The sequence below is a fragment of the Parasteatoda tepidariorum genome, chromosome 5, assembly GCF_982258835.1.
Source record: "Parasteatoda tepidariorum strain Cologne lab strain chromosome 5, Ptep-v5.0, whole genome shotgun sequence".
Lineage (NCBI taxonomy): Eukaryota > Metazoa > Arthropoda > Arachnida > Araneae > Theridiidae > Parasteatoda > Parasteatoda tepidariorum.
The window spans coordinates 46,577,250-46,600,038 of NC_141759.1; the positions used below are offsets into that span (position 1 = coordinate 46,577,250).

At 28.5% G+C, this 22,789-nt stretch overlaps 1 long non-coding RNA gene across 3 annotated transcripts; it reads left to right on the top strand.

Annotated features, from left to right (window-relative positions):
- The first annotated feature begins 4,224 nt into the window (after positions 1-4,224).
- Positions 4,225-13,372, top strand: LOC122270287 (uncharacterized). 3 transcript variants are annotated; one of them, XR_015433530.1, is made up of 3 exons: positions 4,225-4,435; positions 7,686-7,815; positions 12,051-13,372. It is a non-coding gene; the product is annotated as an uncharacterized LOC122270287 (long non-coding RNA). The 3 variants fall into 3 exon arrangements; XR_015433531.1 differs by lacking the exon at positions 4,225-4,435 and adding an exon at positions 4,861-5,101; XR_006225716.3 differs by lacking the exon at positions 4,225-4,435 and adding an exon at positions 6,563-6,828.
- The last annotated feature ends 9,417 nt before the right edge of the window (positions 13,373-22,789 follow it).

The following is a 22,789-nucleotide window of genomic DNA, read 5'->3' on the forward strand; positions in this document are numbered from 1 at the left end:
CATAAGCATTTATGCAAAAATTGTTAAATTATACTGAAAATTTTCATTATACAAAAATTTTACGTAATGTTGACGGAATGACATTACCATTGAGATATTTGGTAAAAAAGATTCGACATATTTTAAGTAATATTAACAGAATATCTTTTACCGACTACCCTTCGGTAAGATTGCCTTCGTATATTTTACAAATTTAATATCTAAGATAAAAATTTGTAAAATATACGAATGTCCATGTTGAAAAATATACGAATGTCCATGTTGAAAAATACACGAATGTCCATGTTGAAAAATATACGAATGTCCACATGAATGTTCAATTAATTTGCCTGGATGCAAATTAACTATCTAAGAATGCGAATACTATGGCTCGAGCAGTTGAAATGGGTGTTAAAGGCTTTCCCAATTGGAAGCGTACAGACAATAAATATTGCATGATATACTGTTTATTTCCAATTATCGATGTATCCATAATAAGTAAATATTTGAGAAATTGGTAAAATCGATACGCTTTATACATAAATTTTACGTAATATTGACGGAATGATATTACCATTGAGATATATAGTAAAAAAGCTTCTGTATATTTTATGTAATATTAACAGAATGTATTTTACCAACTACCCTTCTGTAAGATTGCTTTCGTATATTTTACCTATTACTGAAGAAGCATATTTACCCTTTAAATTTCGGTGAGAAAGTATTTTTACATTTACGTATAAATGTTGACGTACTCTCTTAAAATGAAAGAGTTATTTCCCCTACTCAAAAAAGAGTTACATTTTTTTAACTCAACTTGAGTGAAATACATTCTTATTTGAGCGAAATTCTTGCTTTGCATTAACTCAAACTTGAGTGGTATTTATTAAGCAATATTTGAGCAATACTTTTAGCTCAAACTTGAGTGATTTGTTTATTATTTAATTCCGTGCGAGATATAAGCTGGAATTTCTATCGTTTTATTTTAAAAAGCAAACGATAATAAATCTAAATAAAATTGTTATGTTCTGTGATCTAAATAGATTATGGCTTCGTTTTTATTTTACGTTTAATTTTTTTTCTGGAGAATATGTCATTTAATATTTTGAATTAAGAAGATTTAAAACAACTTTTAGTTCACAGCGGTATTTCTGAAGAAGACGCTGTTTTACTTTTCAGTAAGTAGATATACTTTGTTGTTTTTATTTTGAAAATACTTTTATTTTGAATGTGTTATATACACATTCCACTTAAATTAGCTGTTTTTCAGCGTTTTTTAATAAAATATACTATTCTTTTAAATTATTTGTCAAAAAAATTTATTAAAATTGAAAGTGTTAAATGTGGATGATTATGAAATATTAAAAAAATTTGATTCCCTGCTAGAATCTTTGTCAAAGCATGTGGGAATAAATTATATCTGATAAGAGTTTTAGAATTTTTTCAGATTTCATATTGCTATATATCAAAGTTTTAACATTTTATTTTAATATAATAAATTTATATCCATGTTTTAGTTTTTTTGATGTATAATTTTGGTACAAAACATTTCTGGATAATTAATTTCATATCATTCTATACTTCTTTTATAAAAGATATTTACGAAATTATGGTTCATACAGTCTATAATTGCTGTTATTTAAATTGCTTTCTATTAATAAAGTTGACTGTCTTTAATTTATGAAAGTTCACATTTGCAACATCCATTCATTCAAATCAAAATCTTCAGATGCTCAATGTATTTTATTATAAATATATCATTCAAAGAAAAAGTGGAAAATATTATATTTTAAAAAAATTAAGCAGCATTTTGAATTTTTCTGTTTTTATCCTGTTTTTAGCTTTTATTTAATTGGAATTCAGAATTAATACAATCTTCTTATTTCATAAAGTATTTATCACATTATACAAACTATTTTTCTTTTGTTGCTAGCATAAAAGTTCTTACCACTTTTCTTCAAATTCAATTTTCGAGGCAAAATTGAAAATGCAGAATTAATATTTAATTAAAAGTACAATGCTAATTAAAGCATTTGAAAATGCAAATAAATTAGAATTTTACAATAGTTATAGATTAATAGTAAAAAAATAGGAGCAAAATTAAAAGTAATATTTATTATGAGATATAGTTCAATTTGAATATACCTATATCCCAGTTGAAAATAAACTGCAGTTATTCTACAGAACTGAAGTAATTTCGTAGTTTTTCTAGAGTTAACTGCAATATTTCTGTAGTGCAATCTTAACTGTAAAAACACTGCAGTTATTTTGCAGCTAATGCGAAGTAATTTATTTCGAAAAAACTTTTAGCTATTGTCTACAAAATTACTGTAGTTTAAGTGAGGTCACTTTAAAATCGTAAGTTTAGAAAAAACTGAAACTTTAAATCCTAGGTCATTCTGCAGTAAATTTGAAGTAATTATGCAGTCATTGTTTCAGAAGTATACTTTCTGATGAATCTGCAGAAAAACTGCAGTTACTTTGCATTGTTTTTGCGTTTATTATCAAAAAATTGGGTGCCTGGGCCGCGCTGCGGCCCCTAACCCATACATCATGAATTTGTACAGTGTGTAAAAAACATTTTGAGTTAGCAACATTCTGGTATGCAATAACAAAAAAAAGGAAAAATAACATAAATATTAAAATTGAAATTATTTACATTGTATGAAATTCTGATTGTGATTTTTATTTACATAGTGATGGATTCTGTTGGAGGAAATTTCTATTATTTTATACAGTATATTTTATTATTTTAGGTTTTTTAAAGTCTATTGAGTTCATAGTTCATATTTTTGATTTTTATTCACAGATGATTTGGATGCGCTGCAGGATGACCAAAGTTGATGAAGTACAGGATGCATTAAGAACGTTGGTGATTTTTGCTGAGGTCGATGATTTATTCACTGTGATGATTCTGATGATCTGGTGTAATTTTGGAAGGATGGATAATTCTGAAGCTGTTTGGAAAAAGTGTCGTCAACTGGGGTAGAGCCTGTGATCTATAGGGTTGTAGTCGGGTGTTCTATCCGTTCGGCTATGGTTGCTTGTTTTTATTTTCGTTGATGGTGATGAAAAGATGCGTCTGAAGTGTAAAAAGCTGCGACAGATAGGTAAGAATCTTTGCTGTAATTTTCATATGAGAGGATTTGATTAAAGTTTGCTGCTTTGCATTCTTCTGCTTTTCTGTAAAAATCTGCGTTTAGTTTATTGATGAATTCGGATAGAGGTGGAATTTTGAAGTCGATGTGGATATTTTTGTTTCTAATGAACCAACGGGCGCGGGTGATTTTTCTTAGGATTTTATTTTGGCACTGGTTGAGTTTTTTCATGAGGTGGTCTGGTATTGTAGCCCAGGCAGGAGATGCGTATGTTAATATTGGTCTTATCATGCTGGTGAGGTAAGCGAAGATAGCTCCTTTGAGATACTAATATTTTATTTAACATATTTACATTTATATACAAGTTGGTTTGAATTACAAGAACATCATCACGGCAAGTGATGGGAGAAATTACTGACAGGCTGTCATGTGCGTGCTGGTATTTATACAATTCTAATATGATGACGTCAGAACTCTTATTTCAGTTCACTTCAAAAATAAGTAAAAACACAATTGATTAAAGACAAACAGATAACAATATGAAATAAACTTGATTTTACGATGAGCGACGAACCTATCACCACACTGGTATATAGTAGTTTTTGGTTTAGTAGGGAAACATTTGGATTACAGATCAGTGGTTGGATGATATTTGTTGCTGCTATTGCTTTCTCTGTGATGTGTTTGACGTGGTCTGCCCAGGAGAGTTTATTATTTATTATTAGTCCGAGATAAGTCGCTTTTTTAACTATTGGTATTGGGGTGTTAAATAATTTCGGTTGGCAGTTTTGCTGGATTCTTTTTCTTCTTTTCTGTATTATTAGGATTTGTGATTTATCTGCATTTACAGCTGTTTTCCATTTTAGGCACCAGTTTTCTATTTCAATTAGTTGATCCTGTAGTTTGATGAGTGCTAGATTTGGGTTTCGTGATTTGATAATTATTTCTGTGTCGTCTGCGTAGTATGCTGTGATGCTATTGTAGTCGTCTTTGTTTATTGGGAAGTCGTATGTATAAAGGATGTAGAGGATCGGACCCAGTATGCTGCCCTGAGGGACACCCGCTGAGATGTTTCTTTTTGATGATTTCAGGTTTTGAAGGCTGACTTGGAAGGTTCTATTGTTCAGGTAGCAGGAGAGTAGTTTTATAATGCCTGGGGGGAAGTTGAGCTGCATTAGTGTATATGTTATGCCAGTATGCCAGACCTTGTCAAAGGCTTTGGAGATGTCTATCAAAAGAAATATTATGGCCTCTTTATTTATTAGTGCTCTTCCTGTATAATCAATTATTCTAAGTAGCTGTTTGGTTGTGTCTAATTTTTCTCTGAATCCATATTGTTCGTCTGGTAGTATATTTAAGTGAGGTTTAATTCTATTGTAGATTATTTTTTTGAAGATTTTTCCTATTATGTTTAAAAAGCTTATCGGACGGTAGCTTTCAGGGCAGCTTGGGTTTTTGTTTTTCTTGAGAAATAGGATGACTATTGCATTTTTCCATATTGTGGGATAATAGTTGAGTGTGAGCCAGCTGTTTATGATATTTGTAATTCTGCTAATATAGTTATGTGGTAGTAGTTTTATCATCAGATTTGTTATTCCTTCCTCTCCTGGGGCTTTTCTGTTTTTTAGTCTGCGAATAGTATTTAGGATTTCGTTATTATCCGTTGGTTCAAGATTCGTTGATAGGATGTTCTTCGTGAAATTTGTTTACTGCATCAACTATTGTATTATGGTGGTTCATATCTGCGTTTGTATTAGGTGAGAACTGGGTTTGTAATGAATCGGCAAATATATCGGCTTTTTCTTTAGGGTCATAGATGAGTGTGGTCGGTCCTTTGATGGGTCTGTTTATTTGTGGTTCGGTCCTGAAAGTTTTGGCCATTTTCCATATTGATTGGTCAGTAGTGCATAGAGAGGCGAGCTTATTTCTCCAGAGTTGATTTTTGAATTCTTTACTTTTTTTTCTTCTTTGCATTGTTATAAAATTGAAAAAGTTTGATGTCTTCAATCTTGCTTTCCTGGCTGGTATATTAAATTTTTATAATGTTTTTTCTTTTTGATTATATATTAATTTCTTACAATTAGGTAACAATTCTAAACATATATATTGATAACGGAAATGACGTACACTATCTATATTCATAATAGTTAAAATTCATAAAATTCATACTTGATTTAATTGTAATTATTTATAATTCAGAAGTGATACAATTTAATTAGTTTAAAGTATGCCTGAAATTAGGTATTTAAATATTTCTGTATTTTAGTAATTTTATTAAAAATGTCGTTTTCATTAATTTTTATTATTTATTTCTTTTTGACTTACGAAAATTATGTTTGAGCAAAGTTTATGGTAAAAACAATATTAAAGTAAAGTCAAGTAGTTAATGTTAATTAGTTAATTTTTTTATTCGAATTCATACTAAGCTAGGATTATTGCAGAACAAAAATTATACTTATTTTTTTCTAAGTAAAACAAATATATAGATTGGACTTTAAACAAATTTATATCAAAAGAGTTTGCAAAATTGAGTTTGAAAAAGGGTATTTAATCCAGATTTTTTAGCTTCTAGCGTCTTCTTCAAAAATTTATTAATTTCACTTAGTTTCCGAAATTTGTCTTAAAAAAATTTAGGCAATTTAAAACAATATACCTTTGTTACTGCTTGAAAATAAAGCTTTATAAATTAAACGAATAAATTTGTTCGAAAAAAAATAACTCATGGTATTTTCAATTGAACCTAAATGAGCACAATATTTATAAAACTGCTTACTTTAAAAATTTGCTTAGAGCTCCTTACTTTTAAAAATTAAACTTCAAAGAAAAATGACGTAACTTAGGGAAAGAAAAAAAAAACTCAAATCTACAGTGGTTAGGAATTTTTCATTAAAAAAACCTCTTAAGTAATAATTTATTTAATTGTTGCTTTACCGTATACAATCAAAATAATTCGATAACCACAAAATGCTGCTATTCAAACTGTTAACTCTGAAATTTTTTTTTAACTGTGCTTTCACCTTATTTGATTTAACAAATTAAAACTTTATCTTCGCCAGCAAGACCTAGCTCATGAAACTAATCGTCTCCAATAGCCCATTGTGCAGCTCTAGTGCGACGTAAATTAACAACAACAACTCATGAAACTAATTAGTTCTTTGTAGCCGTCTTGACACAGGACTGTAGCCGAGATAGAGTCAATCTCACGACGGACGGGAAGCCAGTTTGAATCCCAGGATACACATTGTCGATATGCTCACAGCGAAAACTTTCACCAGTACTATATTATCTAATTCGATATTTAAATTCAACAAACGTTACGATAAAAAAAAATTCCTATCTAAGGCTTTCTTTCAAAAGGAATTTTTTTAAAACGAAAACTATAGTATTTACTATCGCTTACGTTAGATGGCACCACTAAATGCAAAAATTTCGAATATTAACAGTAAAAATTTTGACTGCAATTTACAAACTGAAATACCGAAAATCGCTCTAACACGAGTGAAAATAACTCAAGTTTGAGTGAATTTTTTTCACTCAAATTGAGCTATTTCCATATAACTCTTTCACTTGTGTGATTTTAACTCAAGATGAGAAGGCCGGTTTTATCTAGACGAAAGACTTAAACAGCACTCAAGTTGAGTTATTTTCACTCGTTCATTTTAAGAGAGTATATTTCACCATTTTGCTTTTGGTAAAAAGCTTCCGTATATTCTACTCAATGTTGACGAAATAAATTTACCCTTTTATTTCGGTAAGAATATTTTTATATGTTGTATGTATGTTGTTTCTAAATGTCGCGTGTTATATGTCGAATTTACTATTTAGATTTAGTAAAAATGCTTATGTGTATTTTACGTTTTATTGACGAAGCAAATTTACCATTAAAATAGTATGTAAGAATAACGTAATCACTTTTACCTAGTATGAAGAGGTAGATAAAATATTTCCAAAATAAATGAATTTGCTTAATATAATTTTATGTGAATATTGCGTTTTGGGGTATCCATTTCGTTCAATAATACGAAGTTTCAGTTTTACGTAAATTTCAGGAATGCTTAGTAAAATTTAATGGTGAAATATTCATATTTTTTTACCTAAAATTGATTCTCTGCTACATGTGCGTATTCTTTAGAGCACTAGAAATCTTAAGTATCTTCCGACTTTATTCATTACAAAAATTGTGAAAACTATAAGAAAAAAATTCAAACTAACCAATTTGGATTTTCTTTGTTTTCTTCCGAAAAAAAAATTTTTTTTTTTGCATTTTAATATTAATTAGAATTAAGTGAGCGTTTTCAAAAAATAAACGGCTTTCAAGTACTTTAAGAAAATAAGCATTGTTTCGAACACGCTCTTTGAAAATTAAGCATCAAAATGCTTATTTTTTCTCCCTATGCAAAAAAAAAAATTATATAGCATGATATAAGGGTTTGGAAAAATGTACATGTTTTTTAAATGCGCATTTAGGAAAAACTCATTTAAATAAAAATGAAGCTAACTTATTATTATTATTTTTTTTAAATATCTCCAAAATTAAAGAAATATTTCATCATTTTACTTTTTTCCAAGAAATAGTGCCTAATGTATCTAATAATCACTTTATTGTAGGTACCAAATAGGTAGATGAATGTCCCCCAAACAAACACAAGAGGAACAGATGGAACAGAGAGCTAAATTACACACACGTCCGAAGTAGAATTCGAACCCGGAATTTTCAAAATAGGAGACCAATTCCATGGTAATCACACAATTGGTCGACTTATTTCGTCACTTGATTTTTGACCGTCTAGTTTTCATTCTAGTTTCATTGTACTGGTTAATAATCTCCCACAATGCACTGTGATGAAGTTCTGGGTTAAGGAAACATATTATTAACACAACAAATTTCTCTTTTATGATATGATTCACTGTCATTATAAACTTTGAAAAAAATTAAAAACATAACTTCACATTAGCAATATATATATATATATATATATATATATATATATATATATATATATATATATATATATATATATATATATATATATATATATATATATATATATATATATATATATATATATATATATATATATATATATATATATATATCATGTATTGCATGAAATAGAGTTTGAGTAGAAAATATATGTCTAAGGAAAACTTTTTATAAATATAAATATGTAAATCAAATAAAAAAAAAACTTGGCAGAAAACCAATATTCTGTTAAAATAACAAACCGAAATCTATTTCTTTTTTATTCAATGATAGGAAAAGTTTTCAAAGTTGCGGACTACTGTTTTTGGAATTTCAAATATCGGAATAAACTTACAGTGTCTGATTACATGAAAGTAAAAAAAAATTGACCTTAGTTTTTACAGTATTTACCTTCCTTTTTTTCCATCTAAAATTTAACTTCCGATTTTTCCAACGTATTTAAGTTTTGCTAGCATTAATTTTGCTTTTTAAATGCGGAATTTTCTTTATCTAATAAAAACAAACAAGATACAAGTTGTAAGATTGGTGTTATTAAATTTAAAATGGCTGATTTGCCTATTAAAGACTGCATTTTATTATTACAAGCAATTAATTTTTAATAACCGTAACAGCCTTTTAGGGATAATGAGAGTTTAGTCTTAATACTTATAGTTCACAACAAAATAATAAATAAATGAGTTAGTCGAAAGACTTAGCTTGTCTGTCAACAAATATGATTGGCTTTCGTGGCAGTAAATTTGAAATATTGGAAACAAAATTTCGACAAAGTTTCTTCTCTCTGGAGCTCTCAAATATTTACAAGATTTCTTTTAAGGAAAATGCAAGATTCAATAGTTTACTAGCCACTAAAACAGAATTTAATGTCTCTCTGACACCAAATTTTCCAATTAAATATCCTATTTTTTTCTGTTGGCTAGTTAGTTTTGCCTTTCCTACCGAGCTCAGTAATTAGCCAACATCCATGTGGTAACCTGTGAGTTAAAGTGCCATATTTAACTGTTGTCAGCGTGGTATCGTTTGATAACCAGTGTAATCTGCTTCCAACTGCCACTAGTCGTTGTCTTATATTGGATTAATACTACCAAAATAATATTTTGAATGCACTTTATATGTTTTGTAACACAGAGAGTCATTTTCCTCCGATTTATAAATGAGTAAGGAGCGTCATTTGCAGTGCAGGCGATAAAAGTATAATCTAAATATGAGTCTAATTAGTGTTACGTTGGTTTGGGTGTTGACCATTGTCTTAAAATTTATCATTCTGAATTAAATCATTGAAATATTCCTTAATTAATTAAAATTGCATTTTTGTTTATAATACTCACAAAAATCTTCAAATATTCCCTTCTGAACATCAACTAACCGACATGGAATATGTGTATTGCAGTGCACATAACAGCCATAAAAGGGTTAATTACTTAAAATTTAGGGATAGATTACAACAAAAGTTTTGCAAGTTTACGGTGTGATGTAAGCCACATTTGTCTTACCATTATTTTAAGAAATATTATCTGTAATCGATTGAAATTTAAATACGTAATTACTAGCCTGAGTGTTTACATTTTAAGACGAGGTCTGTGCTTTAATACCAAAGAAAGTTAATTTTTTTTTTAAAAAAAATAATGCTTGTAAGATGTGTCGCCATTTTGTTGCTAATAAAAATAATTTCCACCACGTTTCAAATTAGCAAACACAATAAAACGAAACTAAGTGTTGAAGAAATAAAAAATTTAGAAATTACAATCTTTTAATCTACACTTAATTAAACGGTAAGCGAATTGCAGAACAAACTTTGATTAAAATCAATAGTTCTTTCACCTCTTTCATAAATAATGATTTCGTAAGCGACTTCATAAGTGCTTTTCTTTTCTTGTTTTAAAACGAAATTAATTTTCCCTTCTATGCGTTTTTTTTAATCACTTGCTTCAAAATCTAGTGCTTAAAATATATATCATATCTTGTTACTTTAGTAGTGAGTGAAGCATAAAAACTAGAAAATATAAATATGTAAAAATCACAACAAAAATATTTAGACATTTCACAAACACTAGATATTTTTATTCATATAATTCTTTTAGTGTTGATAAGATAATTTAATTACACTCCACTATTGAAAAAGGCAGTTTGATTTTAATTATCCGCGAATATATATTTCCATTCAATGTCTTTTGCGAGGATTCGATGTAATTATAAAATACATTTTATACACGGAAATTCTGGCAAAATTTAAGTTTCAGTTCATTTGGTAACGGATTTTCGGAATATTTGTTTTTCAAAATTATAGCTTTTATTACCAGGCATTTAGTAAGACATATAAAACTTAAAAGTAAATTTGACCGAATAAATTTAATTTTTTACCGAATTTTTTAAGCCGAATTAAACCAATTAAAATGATAAAATAACAAAATTTCATTACATTTAACAAATTTTATCAAACATTATAAAGCTATATTTTACTGTTAATTTTAACAATATTATTACCGCAACACTTTGGTAAAAATTATGGAACTCTTAGTTGTTTTCATAGAGCTAGAAGTAAGGTAAATATTATTATATTCTAGTAGTTTTGAAAATACTTTTTTACTTAATATATTTATCTGAATATTTCTAACATACTATAAATTTGAAATATATTGTGCTTTGAATTTTACGTTAGATAAGATACTTAAAACTTCACAGTTAAAAAATTTATATTTGTCTTTCAAATACTAATAAGTCAAAATGTAAAAAAATGAATAACTAGAATTTATAAAAGGTGCTTTCGATGTCAACCAGATTACAAAATTATCTAAATCGAAGTTAACCTAAACAATAAAGTGATTCAAAAATTTTCGATATTAATTTCCTGTGTTATGTTATACACTAAAAGTTTATGAAAATGTGAAAAAACTTAACTCTGACGCAAGTCTATTTTTAAAGTTTAAAGCTTTACGAAATTTCAAAAAAATCAAAGTCTGTTTTTATTTCGGACCGTGAAACATTTAATTAACAAACTAACATAATTTAAAATTAATTAACATAATTTAAATAACATAATTAATTAACATAATTTAATTAATTGACATAATTGATTAACATAATTAATTAACATAATTTAAAACATTAATTAACATAATTTAACTCATTAATTAACATAATTTAAAAGTGCAGCAAATAAAATAATTTATATTTGATTTTAAAATTACATCCATCATGAAACAGGTTAAATTAATGTATTATAATTAAATAAATAGGTTCAAAATTACAATCCATCGAGCACGCACGCTTAAGGAAATATTTGTAGGAACGGAGCAGGTGTGAAATGTTGAATAATGTATAATTTTCAACAACTAGGTTAAATTTGAAACGTCTTGTAATATAAGTTATTATGATTCCATGAAGTATATTTTAGATATTCAATTGATTTATTCATATTTTAGTAACTTGTATTTTCACATATATTCACAAAATTTGCAATGCGTGGGCTATAAAACATTCTGATTAATTTATTTTCAATGAAATACTTTAAAGATCAATAGTTGAAATTTACATCTTCGGTATTTATGTCTGTGATAACATATGTTAGTATCTGTTATTAACCCTTTCTGGACGCGTAATTCATAAAAACATTCGTAAGAAATCAGAATCAGGATTGAAAAATTAAGAAGTGGTAGCTTAAATGCTTGCATTCTAGTTTGTCAAACTGATTTTGTTTTCACTTTAAATAATGTTAGATCAAAGTACAATGGTGTATTTTTTTTATTTTAAACTAAATTGTAGTTAATTAAGTAAATTAAACTTTTATAACTCCGTCCACCAATAAACTGCTAATGAGTCAGTTTGTTTACCAGTTTTATCTTTTCACCCTGATTGATAATATTTCATGATTGCACGCATGATTGCATCAACCGATACTGAAATCCTGACCTATGTTACTTCACGTTGACAATCAAGCTACAGCCATCCACAGATTACAGCAAATTGCTCTTATTATTTTAATTTTCTTTCAGTTATACAAGCAAGGTGCTTGTCTCCCTGTAACAGCCACCCCATAGACTGCTGAACTCAAACTGTCTTTTATTTTAACTTTTTATACCATTTCATGATGCATGGGATATGGGCCTTCTGCGCGGCCCAGGTGCCCAATTTATAAATAAAGAAAGATAGAAATGATTGCATCAAAGGATTGAATAACCAAATTTGTAATGGTTACAGAAGAGTTGAAAGATAATATTGTTACACATGACCATGAAATTCAAGGAAACGGAAAAAAAAGATTCTCAAGATTCCGTTAGAGATTAACTAGAGCTTTTGATTATGAATTATTTTAATTTATGGATTATATTGCAATTAGTGTTTTTCTGATAATACCCTTCTTAATTTCTTCTTAGAGTCACCGTTTTTCTTGCTAATCTTGATAATTCCCCCATTTCCAATTTAAGAATTTCACAGTAAAAATCATGTTTGTTTAAGAAATTACAGGTGTTATCAGTTGAAAATTTCGAAATTCTGAGATTTTATACGTAATCGTAACAGCTTTCTAATCGTATTTAATTGTATATTTCAGAGCATACCTTATAATACAACACCATATAGAATTTGCAGTTCTTCAAAATAATATATTCAATAGGAACTTATATATTGGCGAAGTTATTTCATAATCACATAAGTTGGCTCGTTAATTTTCTATTCACTACGTAAAGGCACTATATGATGGCAAGGTTCTTTTAAAATTGCTGTATGTTGGCAAAATTATTTTATACCTAAAATCACACTGGAATTGAAAATGCTGATATATGCATTGAAAATATAGCTGGTGTACTTTGTTTTCTGAAGTTTTTAAATATGTATGAGATAAATCATCTTCTTCTGCTTCATATCAAATGGATTAAGTTTTTTTAATCTAAAATTCTCCTGGCTTCAATTTTTAATTCTGTTTCCTGTTCTCAATCTTAAGTCTTCATCTAAAACGAAATATATTACATTTAATATATTTTATTTGAATTTAAACGTTAATGTAATAACATTTATTTTTTAAATTTTGGATTGAAAACAGTAATGAATCGAAGTCATCTTTCAGAAAATGTTAAGAGTCAGAACATATTGAGTCATTTATATAGCAACTAATGTAAATTTTCCTATAAGAGTCATAATGTTATCTGAATTATTTATTGTAATTGCACATTGCACATTAATCCAATGAAATACAAGGGGAAAGTATAAATATGAATATGATGATTACATGGAGAAAAAACATTCTGCTAAACATATAGTACTGTATGGCAATGACATTGATGGCTATTCTGTTCAATAAGACCAATAAATAGGGTATTGAAACCATTCATTTAGTAGTTTTTTTGTCTGCATGGTAATTGTTTACCGGAAATTCTGGTTTCAAAATTATAAATTTTATTCTGAATTTAATACTGATGACCAAATTGAACCGAGTAAACGGTTTTGATTCCATGCTCTAAGGTTTCATAATAAAACTTCCAAATTGTCTCGCATATTATGTAACCATATTTTGTTGATTTTACTAAATTCTTTTGAAAAGCGTTTTGTTAAAAATTAACCGAGTTTCTTGGTGAAACCACGGATCCGGAAACACAGTTAGTTTTGCATATTTTGGTAGTTTCAACCATTCTTTATTTCTCAGATTAAGTTGAATAATATGTTTAGGAAGAGATTATAACATTGTTTAAGTTGGATACATTTCATAGACTTTTTACTGGTATTGGTACTTGACAAAGGAAGCTATCAATTGTTATGGATACCTATTAATGGAGTTTTTAAACCTTGTTTGCACATACTATTTCGTCATGTATTACAATTACTTTGGATTTTGTTTTATTTGATTTAATGACATAGTATGATATTCTTGTAATAGTTAACCTTCGCGACTTTATTCTCTGGAACTAAAAGTTGAAAAAAGTAGTTTTGATTAACAGCAAAGCAGTGAAAGTTTGACAACAAAAAGATCGTATCCTATCAGCTAGCATTTATAATAACATTGAAGATGCATAGTGAGAAAATTGAATGCTAATTTTTAACAGCTCCGTTTTATATAAATATAACGGAGCTGTTAAATATATATTATCTATAATTATAATTAACCAATATATAATATTACAAAACAGATATATGTATATATATAGCATTATAGTAGTTTTGAAACTGATTTCAGAGCAGTTAAATTTTTATCGAGTGAACAAATTTTATTTGGAAAGTAATGAGATAAGTATTTAAATTATTATTTATTTATTGTACCAAATATTGATTTTCCATCGCCTTTCAATTCCAATAAAATACTCCAAACTATGGAATCCTTAAATAATAACTCTGGTCTAAATATGTGACTAAAATATCCCTTTTTTTATATTAGGTTATGTTGAAAACAAACTCGCTCACGATGCAAGAAAGAGAAACCTAGCACACGAACAACTTCAGTTAAACTGGATTTAAAATATATAACTAAATAATATATATAATTATACTTAGCAACGTACCTTTACCAATTACACCGAAGCCAAAATAGATAACGCTATAGGTTTAATCACTATCATCAAATGTTGGGGAAGCCATTTAGATGGTGTTTGCTTAATTAGAGCCAAAGGTCTTTTCGGTTTGAAATCTTTCTAGTAAAAATTAAGGGTTGTAAATGTTAAAAATGTTAGTAAACGTAAAATATTTCTTTGCTTTAAAAAGAGCTTTATGATAAGTAGCAGTAAAACCCTAAAATATATAATTATAAAATATATAAAAATAAAATATATAAATATAGAATATATAAATATAAGATATATAAATATAAAATATATAAATATAAAATATATAAAAATAAAATACATTAAAAATAAAATACATTAAAAATAAAATATATAATATAAACATAAAATATATAAAAATAAAATATATAATATAAACATAAAATATATAATATAAACATAAAATATATAAATTTAGATATAATTAATCACTTATTTTACAATCTTATGATGCTGAAAGATACAAAAATAAGCAATCAACTCTTTTAAATAATCAATTATTAATTAATTAATTGATTAGTTAATCATTATTAATCAATTTATTCATCAATTTATTAATTAAATCAATTAGCAAAGTAAACTAATAAAATAAATTACTCTTAAAATAATGATCTGATTTTCACTAAGTACTTAGTGAAATGTGAAAAGTATTTAGTGTAAATAATTAAGTTAGAAATCATGCAAAAACTATTTTTTTCAAAGAAAAATAAACTAATCGCTTTACTTTCATCAATAACAAGTAAAATTTAGACGCGATTTTAAAAAATATGATGTAATTTAATTTAGAAATTCGGTTTGAAGTTGGAGATACTTACCAACATTTTTAATTTTCCTGTATATTATTCCGTCTATAATTTACGTCCTCACTTGGACCTTATGCCATAAAACCTATACGAAATCAATCAATCAATCCGTATATAATTTAAATATAAGCGGGACTGAAATCCATTGTGCCATATTATTCTAATATCTTGCTGAATTTCAACAACTGCAAACTCTTTCAAGTTTAATCAAATTTCTATTAAGTGTAATCATTCTTTATTTGGATTATAAGATATCATTATTCAATTTGAACGAAATTATTTTTCAATTTAATACATTATTAAAGCGTGTTTTTAATTGTTTTAAACCGTAATCAAAACATAAGAAAAAAAAGAAGAGCAAAACGCGAAAAAATATACATCAAGAAAAAATCAGTATAATGGAACTAAACTGATTTCCCTTGCAGGTTTCAAAGATTTTGAGTCATCAGAAAAAAAAGTTTGCTTTTAATTAATCTCTGAAAAATTAGTTCAACTTGATACAATAATAACGGTACTTTCAGCTGAAACACACAAATAAAATTCTGGTAAAATTACATCATTACATGACAATGACACTTCCTATAAAAAAAATCATAATTCACTGGTTTAAAAAACCAAATCATAAGGTATTTAAACTCTTCATTTGAAACATTTTCCCTCTTTATAGTAACAGTTTACCAGAAATTCTGGTTTTGAAAATTATGGATCTTGTTACCACATTTTTAGTAAAAAAATTTTAAAAAATAAAACAAAATTTAACTGAATAAAGGGTTTTTCATACCACGCTAACAGTTATCATGATAAATCTACCGAATTCGACCACATTTACCAAATTTCAATGCATATTACAAAACCATATTTCGTCTTAATTTTACTAAAATCATTACCAATATTTACCGAGCTTTTTGACGTTCCATGGAGCCAGATACATGGTGATTTATTCCATATTCTAGCAGTTTTGATAATACCTGTTTTTTCCCAGTGCACGATTTAAATTTACTGCGATATGAATTAAGTATTGAATTTATTAATGTTACACAAAATAATTACATTAAAACAGGCCCTTATAAGGTGTAAGCAAGTTTAAAATATTTGAATATTTGTAATATACTTTAGCTTAGCACCAAATTAAATTTGCAACAAATTGGTTCAATATTATGATTCATTACGTTCCAGCATTTCATAATAAATCGAGAAATTGCAAGGAGGTTCAGTCAAGTTCTCGCGGTGCTCAAAACTTTCAATTTTCAACCTGGTGAAGATACTGGTTTAGATGTTTGTAGCCACCTTCCTCAAAAGTTATTTCTCAAATCTCGAGAGCGTTTTTTGTTTTACAGCTTTTTAATAGATTTTTTTGAATCTCAATGTCCTTACTTTTCGTATTCATTTTTACTAGGATTCTTTCTGGTGATAACGGAATACTTTGTTAATATTCTGCTGATAACGTAATAGTTAAGATATAATAATTATTGGAATTACCTTAAGTTTCAAGCTGCAATCGAATGGGCTTGGGTGCTTTTATACCCACCTACTTCCATAGTTAATAGTCAAATTTAAATATCATTTTTTAGCCGTTTTAATAAGGATTTTTGACCCTTAATGTGTATACACATTTGCCTCCTTTTCTTACTTGGATTCTAAAATTATATATTGATATTGGGTATAACGAACACTGTGCTAATAACGGTCAGTTGATAACGAAACATTCGATAAATAAAAATGATTGGTATCACTTTACTTTTCAATCTGAAATCAAGCCGGTTTAATTGTTTTGATATTCTTCTACCTCAATAGTAAATAGTCGAATTTTCGAAACGTTTTCCTGTTTTTTTTTTTTTTTTTTTTTTTTGTTAATGTTTTTTTGTCTTTTTTTATTTAACAATATAAAATGGATTCGTGGCTTTTAATGAGTATAGATCTTTGCTTTTTTTTTAATAAAATTCTAAAATGTATATTAAGGATAGTGATAACGGTACTCATTGTTAGTAACGGTTCGCTGATAATAAAGCACTTATTGAAACAGGAATAATTATCAGCAAGCATACATAGACTTAAGAACTTATATTCCCTGCAAGAACTGCACTGATATCCAACTTACCCCGGATCACATTCTCGAGTCCCCAGCCCTTACCCCATATGTTTTACAACTGGGTATGGTGCCACTGGCTTCAGAACTTCGTGAGATCCTCTACAGCAGGGGTCGCCAAACTTTTTAGATCATCGACCCCTATATAATTTTTCGAAATCTCCATCGACCCCCACAAAGGTAATTTTCTGTTAATTAAAATAAAACTCTATTAGATACTGTCTTTGTACATTTATTTTATTATTTTAAACATTTATTAAAGTAATAGTAATAGTGTAACAATAGTTTTATGAAAAATATATTAATATTGAAATTCAAATACCTTATTATTAAATAATAAGTAATTATGCATAAGTAGATTTAATAAGTAAAGTAACTAAAGATTTATTGCTCCTTGATCAATGAGTGTGCCTGGTGTTTTTTTGAAAGGTTCCCTATATTGGGTTCAAAATTGGTCAATTTTAATTTTCGTCAAAATCGGTCAATTTTGTAATTTTCGTAAAAAAATACAAAGTGTGCTATAGTTTTGTCGCGGGTTGTACTAATCCATATTATTAATGCTTACCTTCTTTTTTGTGCATTGATAATTAAAATTGATATCTAAACCAAACGAATGGTTTTATCGAAACAATAACTAATTATCCAAAACTATAAAAGTTTTAATAATAACACTGCAAATATTCAACTCAGTTTGCAAAGATAGCTGAAACTGCGTATGATATTTGCATTTGTAACGTCAATACTCGTCACACGCGACATTTGGACAAGCACACATATGCATATGACTTATAAACTGCGCTGAGTTCATTCCACTGCGCGGTGGTACGTAAATACTTGTTTCCCCCCAATAAAAATATGTTTATTAATTTATGTTTTATAAAGAAACTGATATTGAGTCAATTATAAAAAAAATTCACAAATTTTACATACTTAATTAGGTATGTGTGATTTGCGTATTGTGAACTGTTTTTTTTTCCGACCCACAATCAACCCTTCCAATTCGGATCGACCCCCATTCGCCCCCCTGTCTCAGATCGACCCCCGCTTTTGTTAAATAGACCCCTGGGGGTCTATATAGACCACTTTGGCGACCTCTGCTCTACAGTAATGATGTATTGGAGCTAGCAGATGCACACGAGACCATTTAATTGTCCATGGGCTAGATAAACAAAAATCGATATACTTAGCATGATTTTTTTATATCCATCTTCCTTAATAGCTATTCGTCGAATTTCAGGAACATTCTTTGTTATTAATGGTTTGGATATTGGACTGGTTGTTATTACTGGTTTTGTGATCCTCAATACGTATGCTTCTGCACTTACATTTCAGGAAACGATTTAAAAAATGTTTATTAAGAGCTGTGATAAAACAACGGTTCGCTAATTACGAAACACATAATGAAACAGCGGTTATTAGGAGCAACATAAGTTTCAAACTGGTTTGCTTTTATACCACTCTACCTTCCTCAATAATCATTTGCAGAACTTTGAATCTTTCCTTTTAATCGTTTAAAAATGTATCCGCTACCTTCAACGTGTGTACGATTGAAACGATTTGAAAAATGTTTATTAAGAGCTGTGATAAAACAACGGTTCGCTAATTACGAAACACATAATGAAACAGCGGTTATTAGGAGCAACATAAGTTTCAAACTGGTTTGCTTTTATACCACCCTACCTTCCTCAATAGTCATTTGCAGAATTTTGATAATTTTTTTTAATCGCTTAAAAATGTATCCGTTACCTTCAACGTGTGTACGATTGAAACGATTTGAAAAATGTTTATTAAGAGCTGTGATAAAACAACGGTTCGCTAATTACGAAACACATAATGAAACAGCGGTTATTAGGAACAACATAGGTTTCAAACTGGTTTGCTTTTATACCACCCTACCTTCCTCAATAGTCATTTGCAGAATTTTGATAATTTTTTTTAATCGCTTAAAAATGTATCCGTTACCTTCAACGTGTGTAAGATTGAAACGATTTGAAAAATGTTTATTAAGAACTGTGATAAAATAACGATTCGCTAATTACGAAACACATAATGAAACAGCGATTATTAGGAACAACATAGGTTTCAAACTGGTTTGTTTTATACCACCCTACCTTCCTCAATAGTCATTTGCAGAATTTTGATGCTTTTTTTTAATCGTTTAAAAATGTATCCGTTACCTTCAACGTGTGTAAGATTGAAACGATTTGAAAAATGATTATTCAGAACTGTGATAAAATAACGATTCGCTAATTACGAAACACATAATGAAACAGCGATTATTAGGAACAACATAGGTTTCAAACTGGTTTGTTTTTATACCACCCTACCTTCCTCAATAGTCATTTGCAGAATTTTGATGCTTTTTTTTAATCGTTTAAAAATGTATCCGTTACCTTCAACGTGTGTAAGATTGAAACGATTTGAAAAATGTTTATTAAGAACTGTGATAAAATAACGATTCGCTAATTACGAAACACATAATGAAACAGCGATTATTAGGAACAACATAGGTTTCAAACTGGTTTGTTTTTATACCACCCTACCTTCCTCAATAGTCATTTGCAGAATTTTGATGCTTTTTTTTAATCGTTTAAAAATGTATCCGTTACCTTCAACGTGTGTAAGATTGAAACGATTTGAAAAATGTTTATTCAGAACTGTGATAAAATAACGATTCGCTAATTACGAAACACATAATGAAACAGCGATTATTAGGAACAACATAGGTTTCAAACTGGTTTGTTTTTATACCACCCTACCTTCCTCAATAGTCATTTGCAGAATTTTGATGCTTTTTTTTAATCGTTTAAAAATGTATCCGTTACCTTCAACGTGTGTAAGATTGAAACGATTTGAAAAATGTTTATTCAGAACTGTGATAAAATAACGATTCGCTAATTACGAAACACATAATGAAACAGCGATTATTAGGAACAACATAGGTTTCAAACTGGTTTGTTTTTATACCACCCTACCTTCCTCAATAGTCATTTGCAGAATTTTGATGCTTTTTTTTAATCGTTTAAAAATGTATCCGTTACCTTCAACGTGTGTAAGATTGAAACGATTTGAAAAATGTTTATTCAGAACTGTGATAAAATAATGATTCGCTAATTACGAAACACATAATGAAACAGCGGTTATTAGGAACAACATAGGTTTCAAACTGGTTTGCTTTTATACCACCCTACCTTCCTCAATAGTCATTTGCAGAATTTTGATAATTTTTTTTAATCGCTTAAAAATGTATCCGTTACCTTCAACGTGTGTAAGATTGAAACGATTTGAAAAATGTTTATTAAGAACTGTGATAAAATAACGATTCGCTAATTACGAAACACATAATGAAACAGCGATTATTAGGAACAACATAGGTTTCAAACTGGTTTGTTTTTATACCACCCTACCTTCCTCAATAGTCATTTGCAAAATTTTGATGCTTTTTTTTAATCGTTTAAAAATGTATCCGTTACCTTCAACGTGTGTAAGATTGAAACGATTTGAAAAATGTTTATTCAGAACTGTGATAAAGTAACGATTCGCTAATTACGAAACACATAATGAAACAGCGATTATTAGGAACAACATAGGTTTCAAACTGGTTTGTTTTTATACCACCCTACCTTCCTCAATAGTCATTTGCAGAATTTTGATGCTTTTTTTTAATCGTTTAAAAATGTATCCGTTACCTTCAACGTGTGTAAGATTGAAACGATTTGAAAAATGTTTATTAAGAACTGTGATAAAATAACGATTCGCTAATTACGAAACACATAATGAAACAGCGATTATTAGGAACAACATAGGTTTCAAACTGGTTTGTTTTTATACCACCCTACCTTCCTCAATAGTCATTTGCAGAATTTTGATGCTTTTTTTTAATCGTTTAAAAATGTATCCGTTACCTTCAACGTGTGTAAGATTGAAACGATTTGAAAAATGTTTATTCAGAACTGTGATAAAATAACGATTCGCTAATTACGAAACACATAATGAAACAGCGATTATTAGGAACAACATAGGTTTCAAACTGGTTTGTTTTTATACCACCCTACCTTCCTCAATAGTCATTTGCAGAATTTTGATGCTTTTTTTTAATCGTTTAAAAATGTATCCGTTACCTTCAACGTGTGTAAGATTGAAACGATTTGAAAAATGTTTATTCAGAACTGTGATAAAATAACGATTCGCTAATTACGAAACACATAATGAAACAGCGGTTATTAGGAACAACATAGGTTTCAAACTGGTTTGCTTTTATACCACCCTACCTTCCTCAATAGTCATTTGCAGAATTTTGATAATTTTTTTTAATCGCTTAAAAATGTATCCGTTACCTTCAACGTGTGTAAGATTGAAACGATTTGAAAAATGTTTATTAAGAACTGTGATAAAATAACGATTCGCTAATTACGAAACACATAATGAAACAGCGATTATTAGGAACAACATAGGTTTCAAACTGGTTTGTTTTTATACCACCCTACCTTCCTCAATAGTCATTTGCAGAATTTTGATGCTTTTTTTTAATCGTTTAAAAATGTATCCGTTACCTTCAACGTGTGTAAGATTGAAACGATTTGAAAAATGTTTATTCAGAACTGTGATAAAATAACGATTCGCTAATTACGAAACACATAATGAAACAGCGATTATTAGGAACAACATAGGTTTCAAACTGGTTTGTTTTAATACCAACCTTCCTCAATAGTTATTTGCGGAATTTTGATACTTTTTTTAATCGTTTAAAAATGTATCCGTTACCTTCAACGTGCGTAAGATTGAAACGATTTGAAAAATGTTTATTCAGAACTGTGATAAAATAACGATTCGCTAATTACGAAACACATAATGAAACAGCGATTATTAGGAACAACATAGGTTTCAAACTGGTTTGTTTTAATACCAACCTTCCTCAATAGTTATTTGCGGAATTTTGATACTTTTTTTAATCGTTTAAAAATGTATCCGTTACCTTCAACGTGCGTAAGATTGAAACGATTTGAAAAATGTTTATTCAGAACTGTGATAAAATAACGATTCGCTAATTACGAAACACATAATGAAACAGCGATTATTAGGAACAACATAGGTTTCAAACTGGTTTGTTTTAATACCAACCTTCCTCAATAGTCATTTGCAGAACTTTAATATTTTTTTTTAATCGTTCAAAAATGTATTCGTTACCTTCAACGTGTATACATTTTAGCCTTCATTTTTGACAAAGATTCTAAAACTACTTGCTAAGAACGTTGATAGCATAACACTCTGTATAGTGCATATTCTAAAACATTCTAATGAATTCACTCAGTTAA